This window comes from Dendrobates tinctorius, unplaced genomic scaffold, assembly GCF_039654945.1.
Source record: "Dendrobates tinctorius isolate UK_male_01 unplaced genomic scaffold, ASM3965494v1 ptg000009l, whole genome shotgun sequence".
In the NCBI taxonomy this organism is placed as follows: Eukaryota; Metazoa; Chordata; class Amphibia; order Anura; family Dendrobatidae; genus Dendrobates; species Dendrobates tinctorius.
Window position 1 is genome coordinate 17945001 of NW_027361677.1, and position 18436 is coordinate 17963436.

An 18436-nucleotide genomic window follows, 5' to 3' on the forward strand; every position below is an offset into this window, starting at 1 on the left:
TGAAGGATGAAGACAAGAGGATGACAGTGAACTCAGTGTTTTGTACTGTCGGTGTCGTGTAGACGGGGATGTGTGATGATTCAGCCACAATCATGGAGGAAACAGATTTGGGGAGGAAACGTCTGACGACGAGGCGCAGGCTGATTAGACGAGGCTCCATGAAAACAACCATTGCTGATGGGTATATTTAGCCAAGTGACGTATGAATGACGAGTCCATATGTCACTGTTCACACTGCGAGAGGGAGACATTACACGCAGTCACTGACGTCATATTATATGACTGGACCCACCCGTTACAGCAGTCACTATTCACTTGGCAGCTTGGTTCGAGTCTTGCCTGTAAACCACCCACGATCACATAATCCCCATCCTTTTTCATATTTGCCAGAATTGTATGCAAAAAATATAGGATGGATGTTTTGGGTAATAATAAATAGCGATGAGCGAACGTGCTGGGATAAGGTGTATCCAAGTGTGATCAGGTGCTAACCGGCTGTCTTCGGCGTGCTCGAATACTATGTTCCAGTTCTCGCTACTGCATGTCTCGCGGCTGTTAGACAGCAGGGATTGCCTGTTTGTTAGACAATCCCTGCATGTGTTGGAGCTGTCGAACAGCAGCAAGACATTCAGTTGTGGGGACTAGAACATATTTTGAGCTGTTTTACTGTAAAAACTATGCCAGACCCCTGTCTTATTGTAATAGCTAAACCAGACCCCTTCAAGGCATCAACCATACCAATGAAGGGGACTGGCTGATTGATTTAATTTAATAAATAAGCCAGGCCTCTTAAGTGCATCAACCATAACAGTAAAGGGACTGGCTGACTGTCTTACTTTAGTAGCTAAGCCAGACTCCTTAAGTGTATCGACCATGTCAATGAAGGGGGCTGGTTTGGCTAAGGTTATGAGACAGCTATCCTGTAGAGATTAGTGAATCTGCCAAAAATGTCTCTCTATCCAGACCATAGAGCATAATAAATGAAGCACATCTCTCTCCAGCACTCACTTGTCCCTTCCTGATCCTCTGGTCCTCTTCTACGTGCCTCTGATCCTCTTGTATGTGTCTCTGATCCTGTTCTAGGTGCATTTTGTCCTCTTCTAGGTGCCTTCAATCCTCTTCCAGGTGTCTCCAGTCCTCATCTAGGTGCCTCTGGTCCTTATCTAGGTGCCTCTGGTCCTTATCTAGGTGTCTCCAGTCCTCTTCTAATTGTCTTCAATCCTCTTCTAGGTGCTTCTGATTCTCCTCCAGGTGCCTCTGATCCTTTTCTAGGTGTGTCCGTTCTTCTTCCACATGCCTCCGGTACACTTCTAGTTGTCTCCGCTCCTCTTATAGGTGCCTCTGATTCTCTTTTTGGTGCCTCCGTCCTCTGCTAGGTGCCTCTGGAACTCTTCTAAGTGTCTTCAATCCTCTTCTAGGGGCCTCGGATCCTCTTCTAGGTGCCTCTGTTCCGTGTCTCAGGTCCCCTTCTAGATGTCTCCGGTCCTCTTCTAGGTGCTTTTGGTTCTCTTCTAAGTGCCGCCGGTCAACTTGTAGAAGCCTCCGTTCCTCTTCCAGCTTCACAGTGTTCTTTGACGCCTCTGGTTTGTTCTAGGCCTGGCGACATCAAGACCAGAGGACAAGACGGGGAGTTGTGTGGAGGGACAAGTGAGGGTTGGGGAGAGGGGAATTTTATATTTTTTACTTTTTTAACCCCTTCCGAGTTCTTTATGATTTTACCCTTAGCTACTAGCCAAAAAAATCAGATTCTGGTGAATCTGAATTGTTTGGCAAAATTCAAAGTTAATATGAATTGACGTGACATCAGCACTGCAGACAATAGCAAACACCGGCAGCAGCACTGGAGACTTATCTCCGGACACGGGGAGGGTGAGTAAACAACATTTTGTTGTGGGATTTTTTTTTTTCAAACACACAGCAATCATAAAAACCTTTTTAAGAAGGAGTTTTCTTATTCATGTAATCTTTTTAGATAGAAAAAGTTGAAGTGAGACCTTCTTTGCATTTTCTATGAATGGAAACGAGGCTGAGCTGTAATACCACACACAACCTCCAGATGGGGGGGGCACTATTTTTAGAAGAAAGCTGTTATGTTTTACTACACCTGAGTTACCTGAATGTTTCCCTTAATTTTAAAAACGGAAATCATCTTCTTATGTGCTAATTCCCTGGTGAAAATATGGTGCCTTGATCAGTAGAAGCAGCGCTGCAGTACAAAGCATGGAGGGCAAAATAGAAATGTACTAGTAGCCAACTAAAGGTTGGGAATTTGGTCTAAAGGTTATAAAAAAATGTATAAATGGGAAAAGCAAACACGAGATTCTTCTGTCCTGGGTTACAAAACTCACCTGGGTTCATGTTGATCTTTCCTATAGACCCCTCGATCACTTTCCACTTCTACTTTCCGTCCTGTTCCTTATGTTACTAGTTTGGAGCTGGCATAGAATATTTTCGCAGTAAATTCGCCTTTATGAAATTCATACACGCCAGAGGGTATTTTTTAACTGTAATGACTCTAGAAGTGGTTAGTCCACTCGCGTCACCGTGCCCCCGAAGGCATCCAGCCATGTTTAATGTGACAGCAATCACCCTCCCCGGAGACATCTTTATAAAAGAAAATGCTCATACGTTATAGCTCAACTGCACTGAATAATTAATAAAACATGGCGCTTTTTTACTAAACTGCTTTGGCCTAGGAAATAAAATCTGATCTGACATTACCGGCTGTACATCGTAGGGGAGCGCTTATCTCCGCCAAGCTAAGCGGTATGTGCTTTGGATTCTTTTGCCTCAAATTTTGGCAAAATTAGAAGCTTTCTGGCACATATCACTGACATCCATATTCGCCCTAATCGGGCTGCTTTCTGTGTCACAGGGTCACCCTGATTAAAGGGGAATTCTCAAGTTTGGAAGTTATCCCCTGTCAATGGGATAGGAGATACCTTCCTGATCTCTGGGGGTCCGACCACAGTGACTCTCACCTATCTCGAGTCCCATGAATCTAAAGAGCTCCATGTATCGAGTGATGGTCGCTCATGCGCCCTGATCTCTGGTCGTCCGACCACAGTGACTCTCACCTATCCTGAGATCTGTGACTCTAAAGAGCTCCATGTATTGAGTGGTGGTCGTTCATGCGAACTGATCTCTGGGCGTCCGACCACAGTGACTCTCACCTATCTCGAGTCCCATGAATCTAAAGAGCTCCATGTATCGAGTGATGGTCGCTCATGCGCCCTGATCTCTGGGCGTCCAACCACAGTGACTCTCACCTATCCTGAGATCTGTGACTCTAAAGAGCTCCATGTATTGAGTGGTGGTCGTTCATGCGAACTGATCTCTGGGCATCCGACCACAGTGACTCTCACCTATCTCGAGTCCCATGAATCTAAAGAGCTCCATGTATCGAGTGATGGTCGCTCATGCGCCCTGATCTCTGGGCGTCCAACCACAGTGACTCTCACCTATCCTGAGATCTGTGACTCTAAAGAGCTCCATGTATTGAGTGGTGGTCGTTCATGCGAACTGATCTCTGGGCCTCCGACCACAGTGACTCTCACCTATCTCGAGTCCCATGAATCTAAAGAGCTCCATGTATTGAGTGGTGGTCGTTCATGCGAACTGATCTCTGGGGGTCCAACCACAGTGACTCTCACCTATCCTGAGACCCATGGCTCTAAGGGGCCCATGTATCGAGTGGTGGTCATTCATGCGCCCTGATTTCAGGGGGTCCGACCACAGTGATTGTCACCTATCCTGAGACCCGTGACTCTAAAGAGCCCCATGTATCGAATGGTGGTCGTTCATGCACATCTCTACCCCATTTATTCTTAATGGGACCACTTTAGAGCGCTAAGCTGGTCTTCATCACTTCCATAAGAATAAATATAGCAGCAGTGCGCGTGATCTATCACCGCTCCATACATACGGGATTCTTCAGAGCCCCAGTTCTTAGGATCCTTGGAGGTGCCAGTGTGCTGGAACCCCCAACGATCGTGACATTATCCCCAGTGGATTGATGATGACTTCCAAACTTGAGAATACTGTTGTGAGCTCTCTTGAACAGACTTTTGAGGCAGGGCTCCCTCTGGTGGATACTGCTGGTAGTGGTGCTGGTCAACATGATGTTAACCCAACAGCTGCAGAAGATAATTGGAGGAGTGGTGGTAGTGACTGGGACTACGTAAGCGAGCAGACTTCTCTCAGTGACTGTCGGTGATACTCCTTTCTTTGCTTACTGAGGATTTCTGTCTGCTGCCTGATCCTGCATTTTTTCAGCTAAGTGTCATTTGCTATACCCTTTGCATCTGTTTTTGCCTTGCTGTCAGGGGTCAGCTTTCTCCCCATGGGGCTGCTGGCTCCTGCCCTGTATTTTTGTATCTTGTGTTTGTTTGCTCAGTCTTCTGCTGTATTAGCCTGTTGCTAGCCGCCAGTTCACACCTGAGTGCTGATATAGTGGGGGCGAGGTTTGTGCAAACCTCAGTAATTTTGTACATCAGTCGTGTTGGAATTATTAGGGTTTTTGCGTGATTGCAGACAGTGCCTTTTCTGTCCTGTCCTATCTAGTCAGTGTGGGCCCCATCATTTGCTCAGTCTATTTTCTGTCTGTGTTTGCGCTTCATCTTGTCTCACCGACAATATTTGTTTGGGGGCTGTCTATTCCTTTGGGGATCTGCTCCGAGGCAGTTTAGATTTCACCTTTCTGTCTTTAGGCTTAGTTAGCTCTCCGGCTGTGATGAGGCATCTAGGGCAACGTAGGAACGCTCCACGGCTACTGCTAGTTGTGTTGTTAAGATCAGGGGTCTGCAATCCGCTGTGCGACCAACCTCTCTGGTGTTCTGGTGGCATAGCCTATTGCGCTCTCCTCCTCGGTGACCCATTCATAACAGAATACCCCTTTAAATCATTTTTCTACACTCAACTGAATCTAGTCATACACATTAGACAGTTGACAGTGAAACGATAGTTTCATCTCTCCCAGCTCCCCCAGAAACACAGCTACCTACCTACTACCTACCTCCCAAAGCCAAGAAGACAATCATTCCTGCAGCCAACTCCTCCAAGCTGTAGTGGCCCAGAACATAAAGACCCTTAAATATATGGGGCTAGATATGTATGTGTATGAGATGCAGGGAATTATAAGAACAAGAGGTACATAATTTTAAGGTCTCACTTGGCAAGGTGGATTCTCTATGCCATAGGTCATTGTGAGCAGCACGGACCGAAGGCGACGGCACAGCATAGCCTGATGGTACGTGGATCAATGAAGACCAAAACAGGGCAATGTTCACCCAAACAAACACTGGTTCTCAATAGAATTGGGGAAAAAATTCACAGAACACTTAATTGGTTTCCGTGTGGGGTCCAGACCAGGGCATGGCAAACAACCTCAGCCGGCAGTCTAAAGCTGGAGTTACGGATAGCTCCCTTGATTACTTGCCACATCTAAACACCATCTTGTAAGCCCGTATATGCAGCATGTGCTCTCGCTTTGGTGAAGTTCTGGCTTGGGTCATCATCTAGTAATTTGAAGCCCATGTCCATGACTCTTGAGGGCATACCGTATGTTGCACAGGTAGAGTTGAATTATTATTATTAGCCCTTCATAATGCTGGATGATTTAACCATGGAGCGTACAATGACCTTTATATCCTTGATCCCATCTTCTATAAAGCTGCCCTCCATTCCCAATGTCTGAAGATACTGTAGAAATTAAATATTGCATATACAGTACAGCGTCCGAATGTCTTTCCTTAATGTCTATGTGTTTTTCATAATTTACAAGAAAGAATGATTTTTTTATTTTTTCATTGTGGCCTTCAGAAACGTGTGCGGCTGGAATAATGAATGAAGAATTTGGACAGAGAGCCACATGGGGTTACGTTCTGGAAGATTTCCGAGGCTCTAACCCATTATTTTCAAATTCAAAGTGTCAAGTCCCTCCCGCTGAAGTTCAATGTACAAAGCTGGCGAGGAAAAGACGCTGATCGTCTGCTTCACACTGTGACCTACCTGATCTGGGTCACCTCGTATGGAGAAGGTAGCCTGTGGGACGGAGAGAAATAAGTAATTAAGATGTATCTAGGACAATGTGTACCAAACAAGCAAAAACAGAGCAAACTTTTCAAGCAACACAAGCCGCGGGAATATGGCTCGTATAATTCTGCTGTATTATTTCCAAAAAAAAACAAAACGGATATTTACTCTCGGCTAGAAGATTATACTTTTATGGAGCCAAGATTTGTATATTGAGGTTTGTAGGAAAGAGATGGGGTATATTCCTGTAAAGCCAGAAATTAGGGGATATATGGCACAAAGATGGAATGGGGTAAGCTTTATAGGAACATAAGGTTTTAGCAAAATTCGGCTTTATCAGACCACCAGACATATGGCTTCACGTAGTATTGGGTATATTGCTTTAAAAAAATTAAACATATGTGATAAGTAATGTTTAGGAGATAACAGGAATTATAAAAACAAGAGGTACATGATTTTCCAGTGTTAAATGTTTACCTGGCAAGATGGATTCTACAGGTTACGGTGAACAGCACGAACCAAAGGCGATGGCGCAGCAGAGTTGGATATCATAATAGATGGCCTCAAGGAATAGGAATTCATAGTGGTATCCAAAGGGTCAATTGAGGGTCAAAAGAGATTCACGTTCCGGTAAGTAGCGCCGCTGTCAGGTTGATAGATAGAATGGTCAGGGAGAGCAGCACGGACCAAAAGTGATGACACAGGAGAGTCACATAGCATGTGGATCAGCAACGACCAGGACAAGGCAATGATCACTCAAACCATCATTGATTCTCAATAGAGTTGAGCAAAAGATTCACCGGACCCTGGATAGGCGTCCAAGTTGGAACTCCATGGGGTCCAGACCAAGGCAGTGCAAACTTCCTCGGCCGGCAGTTCAATGCTGAAATTATGGGCAGCTCTTGTGATTAATTGGCTTCTGCTCTGTCATGTCGGACAAGGAGGTCCTAAAAAATCTTTTTGCTCATCTCTTGTTTTCGATTTTTGCCCAAGTGACAAACAGGAAAAATTTCTTGTGGTTGATAGCATTATTAACATGGGGAAAAAAAAAAAAAAATCATTGGCCAGTAGCACCAATCCTCCCCTCATGCAACCACCAGGGAGTGTGGTTTACGAAATCGAGAGGAGAAAATAGACTATTGTCAGAACAATCAATGGTACAAACCCAATCACGACAAAAGTAAAAAAAAGAGAATTAATTGACTTCCTGCAAAGCATATCGGTGACTGTTATGGGCAGTTTTTCTGACAGTGAAGGACCTGAGCTGCAGGATAATGAGCATTTTTCTGCCCAAAATAAAAAAATATGCAATCAGTGATAAATGAGGGTTTTCACATTTATTGTTTGGTTGTTGGGAAGGATTACACTGAGCAATACCTCATACAAATCAAGAGCCTTAAAGGGGACCAGTCACTTGCTATAAATATATATAAAAAAAAATTCTTGGTGTAAATCCCGCTGTTCTCCTGAATCCGGCGCTGTTTTTCTTTTGTTCCTGCTCCTCTCCGTTCCTGAGATATGGCCCAATCTTCCTGTATAAAAACATAGTCTCTGTATCTAAGTGGGCGTGGTCCACATCACATGTCTGTGAGGATCTTCTTAAAGATCACGCCCACTAGGCAGAAAGGATGGATTTACATGCAGGGAAGAGAGGGTCATATCGCAGGAACGAAAAGGAGCAGGGAAAAAAGAAAAACATCGCCAGATTCAGGAGAACAGAGACATTTACACCAGATAAAATAATTACATATTTGCTAAAAGGGAAAAGTCCCCTTTAAAGGGTATTTATCACCTTTTTTTTTTATTAACATTTAAAACCAGGCAGCAATACATATTCTTTATTTCCTAATCTCTATTTTTCACAATATACATTTTCTTATTGCATTTTCAGCACATGGATATGTGAACGGCCATCTTGCCTCAGCCTCTGTTGATAGAATGTACTATAGCAACTATATACAGGCTTTGACTTCAATAGGAGAGCTTTTACCATAGCCCAGAAGCACATTACACGTCATGTCAGACCACAACGGGTGATAAAAGACAACTTCACAAAAAAATGAACTTTTTATTTTCCTCGATTAAAATTCACTGGCCCAAACAGAGGAGATCAATAGCTAATTTCTATTTCCATAATAGATCTGAACATAATGGACATGTCGTATGTTTGCGCATTTATTTCCAGATGTAATTACTAGAAGGACATCCATCTAATAGATCAGATTGGGAGGGAAAAAAAGGAAAAAAGAAAAACTATTCCGACAGGTTGTTTATCAAAGTCAATACGAGAATGCTTATGGTAAAGTGACGGGACAGACGGCGGAATAACAACCTATTCTAGCTGATATTTACATTGTGCTGAGCTCGGAGAGGAAAGTCCAGAGCAGAAAATGTTCCCATCTGAATAAAATGAATGGACAAACATTGAAAACCAATTAAAAAGAGCCCAAGTGACTCTGACATTTCTTCTCTATGGTTGTCCACCAGCAGATGAGTAGAAGATACAGAATCCTAGAATGCTAGAGTTGGAAGGAACCTCCAGGGTCATCATGTCCAACCTCCTGCTCAACGTAGGAGTCACTAAACCATCTCGAACAGATGGCTGTCCAGCCTCTTCATTGAAGGAGATCTCATCATGTTATTACGGGTTTCTGAGACCTATTTATGACAATACATCACAAAATAAAAGGGACATTGCTCTAGTGGACTCTGTGGGCCTTTTAGGGTTTCGCTACTGTACATAAGTCTGTGCCAGGTACTCAAGGTCTACTGATCATGGGGGTTCCAGGAATCATCCATCCGCCAATCAAGTATTGATGGTCTATTCTAAAGGTCATCCTGAAGAGAGTTGTGGCCATATGTCCTGGACAGTATCTCACGATTACCGTCCCTGTAGATAATTTGCTTAGGGTTGCAAAAATCCAAAAAGTTTCACACATTTCTTCTTCCTTATAAGTTTACTATTACGTAGTGCCCAGTTTTAAGTTTCACCAGAGGGAAAAAAAAAAAAAAAGAATCTGAAATACATTTTATCTGGTTTCCTCCATGAAATCCAGTGGCTTCAAGCCTCAGTGATGTGAAGAACAATCAAAGGAAGGAAGTGTACTGGGTGGGATCAGGCTTATTCCAAAGTGGACTTCGTTGGATATTTTGGAATTCACAGACTCCTGAACTGACCTGTATCTTTTGTTCCTTTGTGTTCCTGTGACCGGTGGATTATTTCTTCTGCTTCTTCTATTTTTAACGTTTTTCAGATTCGGATCTCTTGGGTGTCTTCCCAACAAACAGGTATGTGGTCTGATTGATTTAGAATTGTATTGATTTATTTTGCTCTTCATAATCTCCTCAGTTGTCTCACCACTGGTCTGAAATTACTTTGAAAAGTCGGGAGGTTCCTGTTTTTGGCAGTGAACCCTACACTGGTGTTGGACCAAGTCAACTCCTCTTTCATTTGAACGCCTTTTTCAATTATGTGTTTGCCCTCGTTTTGATGGCTGGATCTTGTCTCTGGTGTCTGATATCATTGTTTGTAGTTTGTATTTGGGATCTTGTCACTGAGAATATCTCTGATTGGTTATGTTTTTGAAAAATGGGACTTGAGAAGTCACAATATTAATGCAGTGGCAGAGTAAAGACTAATGGACATCATTCAAATCTAAGGTCTTTCAGTGTTTTTATTGGATGTCTGTTGAGCTTTAGAGCAGGGAATCATGATGGATCCTGATTCCTGATCTCAGCTTCAGCTGGAAGACAGATGTCTAAAAGTAGAAAAACCATCTAATAACTCAAGATACCCTCAGAACATAGATAAAAGGGTTGTCCGAGATTGATTACCCTAACATATTAAGCCATGCTTTTTGTAGGCTTTCTAAAAGTCATCATATGGTTCTCTGGGTGTTAAGGAACTACAAATCACAACACCTCTTATCTATCAGAGATAATTAACATGTACAACTAGCTTATTCTATATTAGGCAGTTTTTGGAGCCATGATCAAAGAAACTAGTGGTCCACAAAGATCTTAAGTCATTCCTTGTCATCAGGGACCTTTTGATAATAATCCATGAGAATACTGAGATTTTGGCATAAGGGCACTGCCATGGGGACAAGGCCATAAGGGCCTATGGTAAATAATAATGAAAGTAATGTATTCATAGAGTGAAATTTGTTACCTGACCCAAGTGCATTATGTCTCTAAAGTTTGGCGAGAAGCTTTCCCACAAAGCTCCTATATTTGCAGGATAAGAGATAAATGGTTGATCACTCGGGGCACCACCAGTGATTAGATTTAGAGACCTGAACCCTGTTTTTTCACATAATTCCCAGTATTGAATGAAACGTCATGGTCTCACATGTTAGCGCTCCATTAATTGCCTATTGGACAGACATTTGGGTATCTCCATCAGTTCCATGCAGCGTTGGACGTGTGAAACCATGTCGCTCCATTCAATCCAAGAAGCAGTGAGGAAGAACAGGAGATTGGAACCTCAATCCAGTGACATTGTGGGTCCCAGCAGTGGCATCCATAGAGTTCACACCTAGCTGGGGATAGGGGACAGATGACTTTCATCGAAGAACCCCCCCCCCCTACAATACCCAGGAGGGGCCAGACCGCTCTCAGTCCATCATTGCTGTTATTATACTGTAATTTATATGGTATATATATTTATCACAAATATCATAGAATTTATATTTAATTATCTTCTATTGACTTTATTTCTCTGGAGGAGTACACATTCTGACATACTACGTGAAATGCTGAGAAGTGCACCCTAATTTTATTTCTTTGGGCTGCAAAGTAATTTATTGTTCTATCTATGGCAAGGTCAATGGACAACCCACCCTTAGGTACTTTCCCTCACAAAAATGTGGAGTTTTTGTCCAAGTGCATGGTTTGGGTCACCATGTAGAAGCAAATGTACCGATCCCCTTGTACTAAGAGTAGAATATACATTAATATCAAATATTTTTGTGTCAAGGGTAGTAAATCTTGACATCACACTTATTGAAATAGTACACATCATGTATAGTATTCAAAGTACCAAAGATAAGTCATAGCCAGGTTTGGCTCACCATGACCATTGCCACCTAAGTCTATATTTTCAATCTAGTGAACATCGGTCTATCAAGACTGCCCTCACTACTGGACTTGGACTGTGGAGATGACCATCCCTGGACTTTGCATTTTCCTACGTAGGAACCCCTCAACAATGACCATCACTGAACTTTAGGCTGATCAGACAACTAAGAAAATTAATATTTTTCTGTTTTTTTATAGTTCTGTATGATATTTACAACAAGAATTAGATAGAGCCATTGAGCGAAACAGCTGTGCATCAAGGCAGGTCAACAGAATGGGCCTCACACAGACAAAGGGACTCAGTGGTGTTCACCTCTTGGATCAACCTAAATAAATAGGGTTGTTTTGACTTTTCTCATCTAGGTCCGTCAATTTCTTAGTTCCGATCCAGAAGGCAGGAGGTTTTGGTTATGTGGGCATAACCATGGGTTAAGGCAATCAACCAACTAGTCATGATGAGCCAAAGCTAGTGATGACTTATACTTGGTACCTTTGGATGCTCCACATCAGATTAGCTATTTCACCAGCCATAGACATGACATCATCAAAGTCTACATTTCGACCAGGAAAAGTGAAGGAAACTGACCAAGCATTTTTTAATTGGAAAAAGTTTTAGTTGCTTGTGGAGCCTCACAATTACCAACACTGTGGAGATTGTGAACATTGTGAAGTCTCCTGGTACAGCAATTATTTTCTGAAGGTTAGACAAGACCCAAGACACATCCTGCTTTTGTTTGAAAAGAATAGGAAACAGGAAACTTAATGTATCCGAGCTTCCATGGATTCTTCACCTTGAGATTTATACAATTACTAATATATAGTATTATACCTAGAGAACAATGGCTTCTATATGCCAGAAATGAACTATACAACTCAGTCTGAAGTGCGCCTATTAATGTCCGCGATGGCCGCGCATTCCCACCTTAGCTCCATTCCATGACACGGCTATCGGTCCCATAGACAATTAATTGAGTGGTGGTGCACATGCGTAACTATTGCTCCATTCAATTGGGTTCTTTAGAGCCCTGTATTCGAGAACGCTGAAGGTCGTTGTGGTGAGACCCTAACTGTAATGTAATAATAATAATTTTATTTATGGCGTCAATATATTTTGCATTACAGAGGGGACTTGTACAGACAATAAAGACATTACATAGTAACACAATTCTACATATACTAAGATGAGTGAGGGCGCTGCTGCTCGCAAGCTACGATCTGTGAGGAAATAAGGGAGACCCAAAAGGTAATGGTTAAAAATGGTTGTGTTGTAGGGTCCTGACATCAATATAATAAATGGCGGGATTCACATAACGCTGCATGAGTCGGTCACCAGCCATTATGTGTACAAGAACAGACACAAATGCAACGAGGCACATAATTTAGAGGAAAATTTTGGAAGGGCAGAACTGGAATAGTTACATAAGTGAGGTGAGAAGATAGGACAGTCTAAAGAAGTGCGTTTTTAGGGCATGCTTAAAACAGTGAGTATTGGGAATTAATGGAATTGTCCTGGGTATTGCATTCCAGAGAACTGGGGCAGCACGAGAGAAGACTTGGAGACGGGAGTGGGAGGTTCGGATTATCAGGGATGTTAGTCTTTTAGGTTATTAGCGGAATTCAGTAGAGTGATAGACAGAGATAAGGGAAGAGATATAGGGTGGTGCTGAACTGTGAAGGCTTTGTGTTTGAGAGGGATAAGTTTGAATTGTATACTGTAGCGTAAGGGCAACCAGTAGTGGAAAGGCAACTAGTGCAATGACTGGCACTAGGTAGAAGCACCGATGTATTGTACTGTAACGGAAGGGCAACCAATGCAATGCCTGGGGCATAGGGTAGAGGTGCCAGTGTAGTGTATTGTACTGTGGTGGAAGGGCAACTAGTGCAATGACTGGCAAAGGGTAGAAGTGTCGGTGTAGTGTGTATTGAACTGTAGTGGAAAGGTAACTAGTGCAATGACTGGCACTGGGTAGAAGCGGTGGTGTAGTGTGTATTGTACTGTAACGGAAGGGCAACCAATGCAATGACTGGCATAGGGTAGAGGCGACAGTGTAGTGTGTATTGTACTGTAGCAGAAGGGCAACCAATACAATAACATGCACAGGGTAGAGGCGCCGGTGTAGTGTGTATTGTACAGTAGTGGAAAGGCAACAAATACAATGACTGGCACAGTGTAGAGGCGCCGGTGTAGTGTGTATTGTACTGTAGTGGAAAGGCAACTAGTGCAATGACTGGCACAGTGTAGAGGTGCCAGAGTAGTGTGTATTGTACTGTAGTGTAAATGCAACTAGTGCAATGACTGGCACTGGGAGAGGCGCCGGGGTATTCGTTGGTCAGGAATATGATCCTGGCTGCAGCATACAGGATGCATTGGAGAAGGGAGAGTTTAGTAAGAGGGAGACCAATTGGTAGAGATTTGCAATAGTCAATACATGAATGAATAAGAGTAACAATAAGAGCTTTTGCAGAGTCCAAGGTAAGGATATGCATATCTGCATCCATTCAGACCAAAGAACAGGGGACAAGTCAGTAGACATGCGAAGCTTCTTATTCTCAACTGAGAAATTACATTTTCATAAAGAACATTGTTTTTTTTCTTAACATCATGGTATTTAGGTTTTGTATGCATTGCTTTTATTTGCTTTTTTGCATTACTTTCTATTATTTCTGGTAATGCTGATAAGTAACTTACTTTGGGCATTAACATGGCCCAAATCTATTCCACTTGGCTGCAAAACCTGGGGACATTAAACTCGGTATTTGTTGTCTTCTTGAAATTCTAACATTGTCTACTAGAGATCTAGTCTACTTTTCTAGTGTGAGGGAGTAACGACCACTCATGTACATGTATTGACTAGTGCTCTTCTTCCAAGTACAGACCATTTCCAGGCCAGTTGACTAACTACAGTATGTCCTATGAGGGTGTTATTTTGGGTCTGGAGGTCAGACTGAGCCTTGCGGTCTGGAAATATCAATCAGGCACCCTTATTGCAGTCAAGTGCATTTAACCAGAATCATCACTGAAGTTTGTCCAAAAGTGTGATTGCAGGGGAGTCCCATCTTTGGGACACCCAACAAATATGAGAACAGTGGTCCCATGTTGCCTGTGTGAAAGGGCTGCACTCAAGCATTTGTGAGTACGCTCCATTAAAAGTCTACAAGACTGATGGAAAAAGCCAAGTACAGCATCACCTGTCTTCCAGTATACGGACTCCTTTCCTAGGAGCTTAGATGGTCCTCCTATAATATGCTGCAAGCAGATTTGTGACATATCCAACATGACAGGTTCCTTTATGCCTCAGTATAAATACTGATAGGATATTGCCATTTCTGACCATTAAGACCAAGTGGTAGCGCAACCCTCGAAGAGCATCACGCCACTTCACCTCCTTCATCTCTACTTTTTATGGCACCATATGCAATGGACCAAATATTTGTCTTCTGAGAAAAACCCGGCTGATGTCTTTTCTTACCAGTGGCCATCGTAGAGACTATAAAACAAATGATGTGTGTTGAAAGTCTATGCTCAGACCACACTATTCTTCCCATCTCTCGTTGAATGTCAAAGAGTCCTATGGAATAGAGGAACTCCTGGAAAACTTGGCAAATCTCTAAAGCCTCCCTAAAAGTTACACTTCCAGAAGGCTTCTTGTGTGTGGCATCACCTCCATCATGAGATGGAGCCCCAGAGTCCAAACACAATTACAGTTAAATATCAAGGAGTCCTCTGATATAGAGGAACTCCTTGAAAAATTGTCAAATCTCTCTAAAGCCTCCAAAAGAGTTGCATTTCCAGAAGGCTTCTTGTGTGCGGTGTCTCCTATATCCGGAGATGGAGCCCCGGAGTCCAAATACATTTAGAGTTAAACATCAAGGAGTCCTCTGGAATAGGGGAACTCATGGAAACATTGGCAAATCTCTTGAAAGCCTCCCTAAAAGCTGCACTTTTAGAAGGCTTGTTGTGTGTGTATCACCTCCATCATGAGATGGAGCCCCAGATTCCAAACTCATTTAGAGTCAAACGTCAAGGATTCGTCTGGAATAGAAGAACTCCTGGAAAAATTGGCAAATCTCTCTAAAGGCTTGCCTAAAAAGTTGTACTTCCAGAAGGTTTCTTGTGTGTGATGTCTCCTATATCATGAGATGGAGCCCCTGAGTCCAAACACATTTAGAATTAAACATCAAGGAGTCCTCTGGAATAGGGGAACTCTTGGAAAAATTGGCAAATCTCTCCAAAGCCTGCCTAAAGGTTTCACTTCCAGAAGGCTTCTTGTGTGCGGTGTCTCCTCCATCATGAGATGGAGCCCGGAGTCCAAACACATTTAGAATTAAACATCAAGGGGTCCTCTGGAATAGGGGAACTCCTGGAAAAATTGGCAAATCTCTCCAAAGTCTGCCTAAAGGTTTCACTTCCAGAAGGTTTCTTGTGTGCAGTGTCTCCTCCATCATGAGATGGAGCCCCGGAGTCCAAACACATTTTGAGGCCAGTGCGCTTGTCGTGGAGATGACATGGTGCTGGAAATGTGTGTGTGCCTGCCTTAGGGAATATGTCTCTCTCGGAAACCAAAGTTGGCAAGAGTGGGCAACCACTTTGCAAAAAACGTTCCTTGTAGGATTCAGGTAAGTTCCTTAGATGTGAAGATGCATCACTAACGATGATAATTAATAAGACAGTTCACTATTATATGGCTAACCTCACATTTTCACATCCAATATCTTGATGATTGTAAGATCTAATTCATATCATTGGGCAAAATAAAAAGTTGCCATGTCCTGCTAAAGACAGAATAAACCATCCTTCCTGATATTGATTCGCTAGCTGCATTATATCACCACCCATCGCCCCATATCATATGTACATTCATCAAAGACATGGATGAAATATCAGAAGTTCAGATGTCTGATAATGTAAACCTGATCCGGAGAGAATGGGGTCAGAGTCTTCGAGAAACCCGTATTAAACAAAGACAATGAAACTCTGGATGTAGAATTCTGCTGAACATTCAACAAAGAAGCCGGACGTGCTGGAAGGCAGCGGCCGCTCCACGGTATCCTGTTTTTCTTCAATATAGGAAAATGAAAACAGGATATGGACTAGGAACCGTTGGCACTGACCTTCTACCAGTGTGGGGGGCAGGAGAACGTGATATCATAAAACAGCATCTACAGGCAAAAATTAAAGGCTAGTCAAGATCCGGCAAGGTGGCCGGTGAGATCATCGCTTTGGAAAATTGAGGCTGACCTTACCGTAACCCATTCATGACTAATATTTAGTGATCTAATGCTGGAAAATAATTCCTATAGGAAACTTTCTGATGGAATCTGTGAATTTAGGCAATGTAAGACGGGAGGGTCCAATGAGGAGAGACAAGACTCTAGAGCAAGTTCAAAATGGCCGTCCTTCACATGTCTTCAACCATCTCTCAAACAACTTTCTTCTGAATGTAAAACATCGGCTTTGAAGGAAAATTTTGTCCAACTGGTAGACAAAAAAAATGATGGACACTCTAAAGGAACCTCATTATGAGTCAATGAGGTCCGCCAACCTCCATAGATGTCTGCTGCAGATTTTCATAGTGGATTTATCTCCTTTCATTGTAGAAGTGTGAAATGTATGGTTTCATGGAAAACATCTGACCGCACTCTGAAGACATCCGAGTGCGGTCCAATTTTCACCAACTGACTTTATAGAGGAGGTGAAGAAACTTTTTTTTTCTCCCCACCTCAGAGAAGATCATATCAAACTCTGATGAGAGTGTGATGAGCATAATCAGACCAATTTTCTTGGATATGGAGAAAACAGTCTTGTGACCCTAGCCTTAGAGACACAAGGCAGTAGGCAGAGGAGCTTGTACACAGATCTCTAGATGAGAGAGGAGAAAGCATCTAGAGTCTCAAGGAGGGCAGAGAAAATAAATTATAAATAATGAGGAAAGCACAAGAAAAGGAAATAAGTGCAGTATTAGAGCTTTGCTCTTATGTGAGTTAATGAGGATAGCAGCACCATTGCAGTACATAAACCTTGCATCCAGCCTATATTACTGGGAGAGACAATCCCATTAGAGAAAAATGTGAAACTTGGATCAGACCATAAATTGCATATCATGGGGTCTGAAAATGAGCAAAGGAATGAAGATTGCAGACTAAAAAATGTATCAACTAAAGGTAAGGACTAGTTCGGTCACTTCCCCCGGACTAGTTCTGCCTTGGTTCTTCTAATCCTTCCTCCTTGAGAATGATTGACAGATTGCATTCCTGTTATTGAGTGATCATTATACGAGATGCAAGTAATGCCCAGGAAGTATCATTAGAAGATGCATGTCAAGAAATAGGTGGTCAAATGTGTCTACAGCCTTTATGGAATACTTACAATAAATACCCTTTAACAAATTTTATTAGGCTAGGAATAAGCGTCTTCTGTTTTTTTTTTCGGAAAATAGTGGCACTCTTGTCCTTGGACTGTGTCAGTATTACAGCTTAGCTCCATTCATTTGAATCCAACTGAACTGCAATACCAGGCTCAACCTGGGAGTAAGAGAGGCGCTGTTTTTGGAAAAAGCAGACCCTTTTTAATATGAGATATTTCCATGTAAGTTTAAGACATTGTGTGTTATAAATTTGAATATATTACATGTGCTGAGTGATGTGATCATGGACCCTGAATTCCCTAGACATAATGGCGCCCTGCTGGGATTGTGACCTCAGGTGTTAGTTGTATTGGTAGTCTGTTACAATCCATATGTATAAAATGTTCCGAAACTGAAAAAATGCTGAATAGAGGAACAGGATGAAGAATTCTGGAACCTGAAAATTTTGCAAACCTCGTACAACTGCTGTCAGAGCCAAATGTTCCGAAATCAACGGATCAGCGTCTAACAATGAGGAAGGAAGTAAGAGGAACAGTCAGTGAGACCGAGAGTAGGGTGGCTCGGAAGATAAGTGCTGTTACTTAATTTTTTTAAACAACTAGTGCCTTATATAGGTGAAAATTGGATGTCTGAATGAGCCCTATAAATCGGAATGAGATCGGAATGCAATACATGGACTGGCCGGCGGCTCTTCCCACCCAAGAGTGACAGCTGCATAGAAATACATGGGTGGGGAGAGCCGATGGCCAGTCTTGGTCTTATATTTACATTGCCACCTGACTGTGCCTTTACTTTGTGCCATTTTTTCTTTATACCAAAGTTTTGAAGCAAATTGTAAAATTTTAGTCAATGCCAATATTTTCGGCAAATGCAACCAAAATTCTTAGTAAACACTCCCCGCTACCTTCCAACCACACGAATAATCCAACTGTAGCTACAAATGATCTAACCAGACGTGG

General features: G+C 42.6%; 1 protein-coding gene across 1 annotated transcript in view; it reads left to right on the top strand.

Moving 5' to 3' along the window:
* Positions 1-9005: 9005 nt before the first annotated feature.
* The window catches only part of CDH5 (cadherin 5), a 45736-nt gene continuing 36305 nt past the window's right edge, over positions 9006-18436 (top strand). Inside the window, exon 1 of the mRNA XM_073582938.1 lies at positions 9006-9321. The gene's annotated coding sequence lies outside the window, so the exon portion shown is untranslated. The remainder of the gene's footprint in view (positions 9322-18436) is intronic.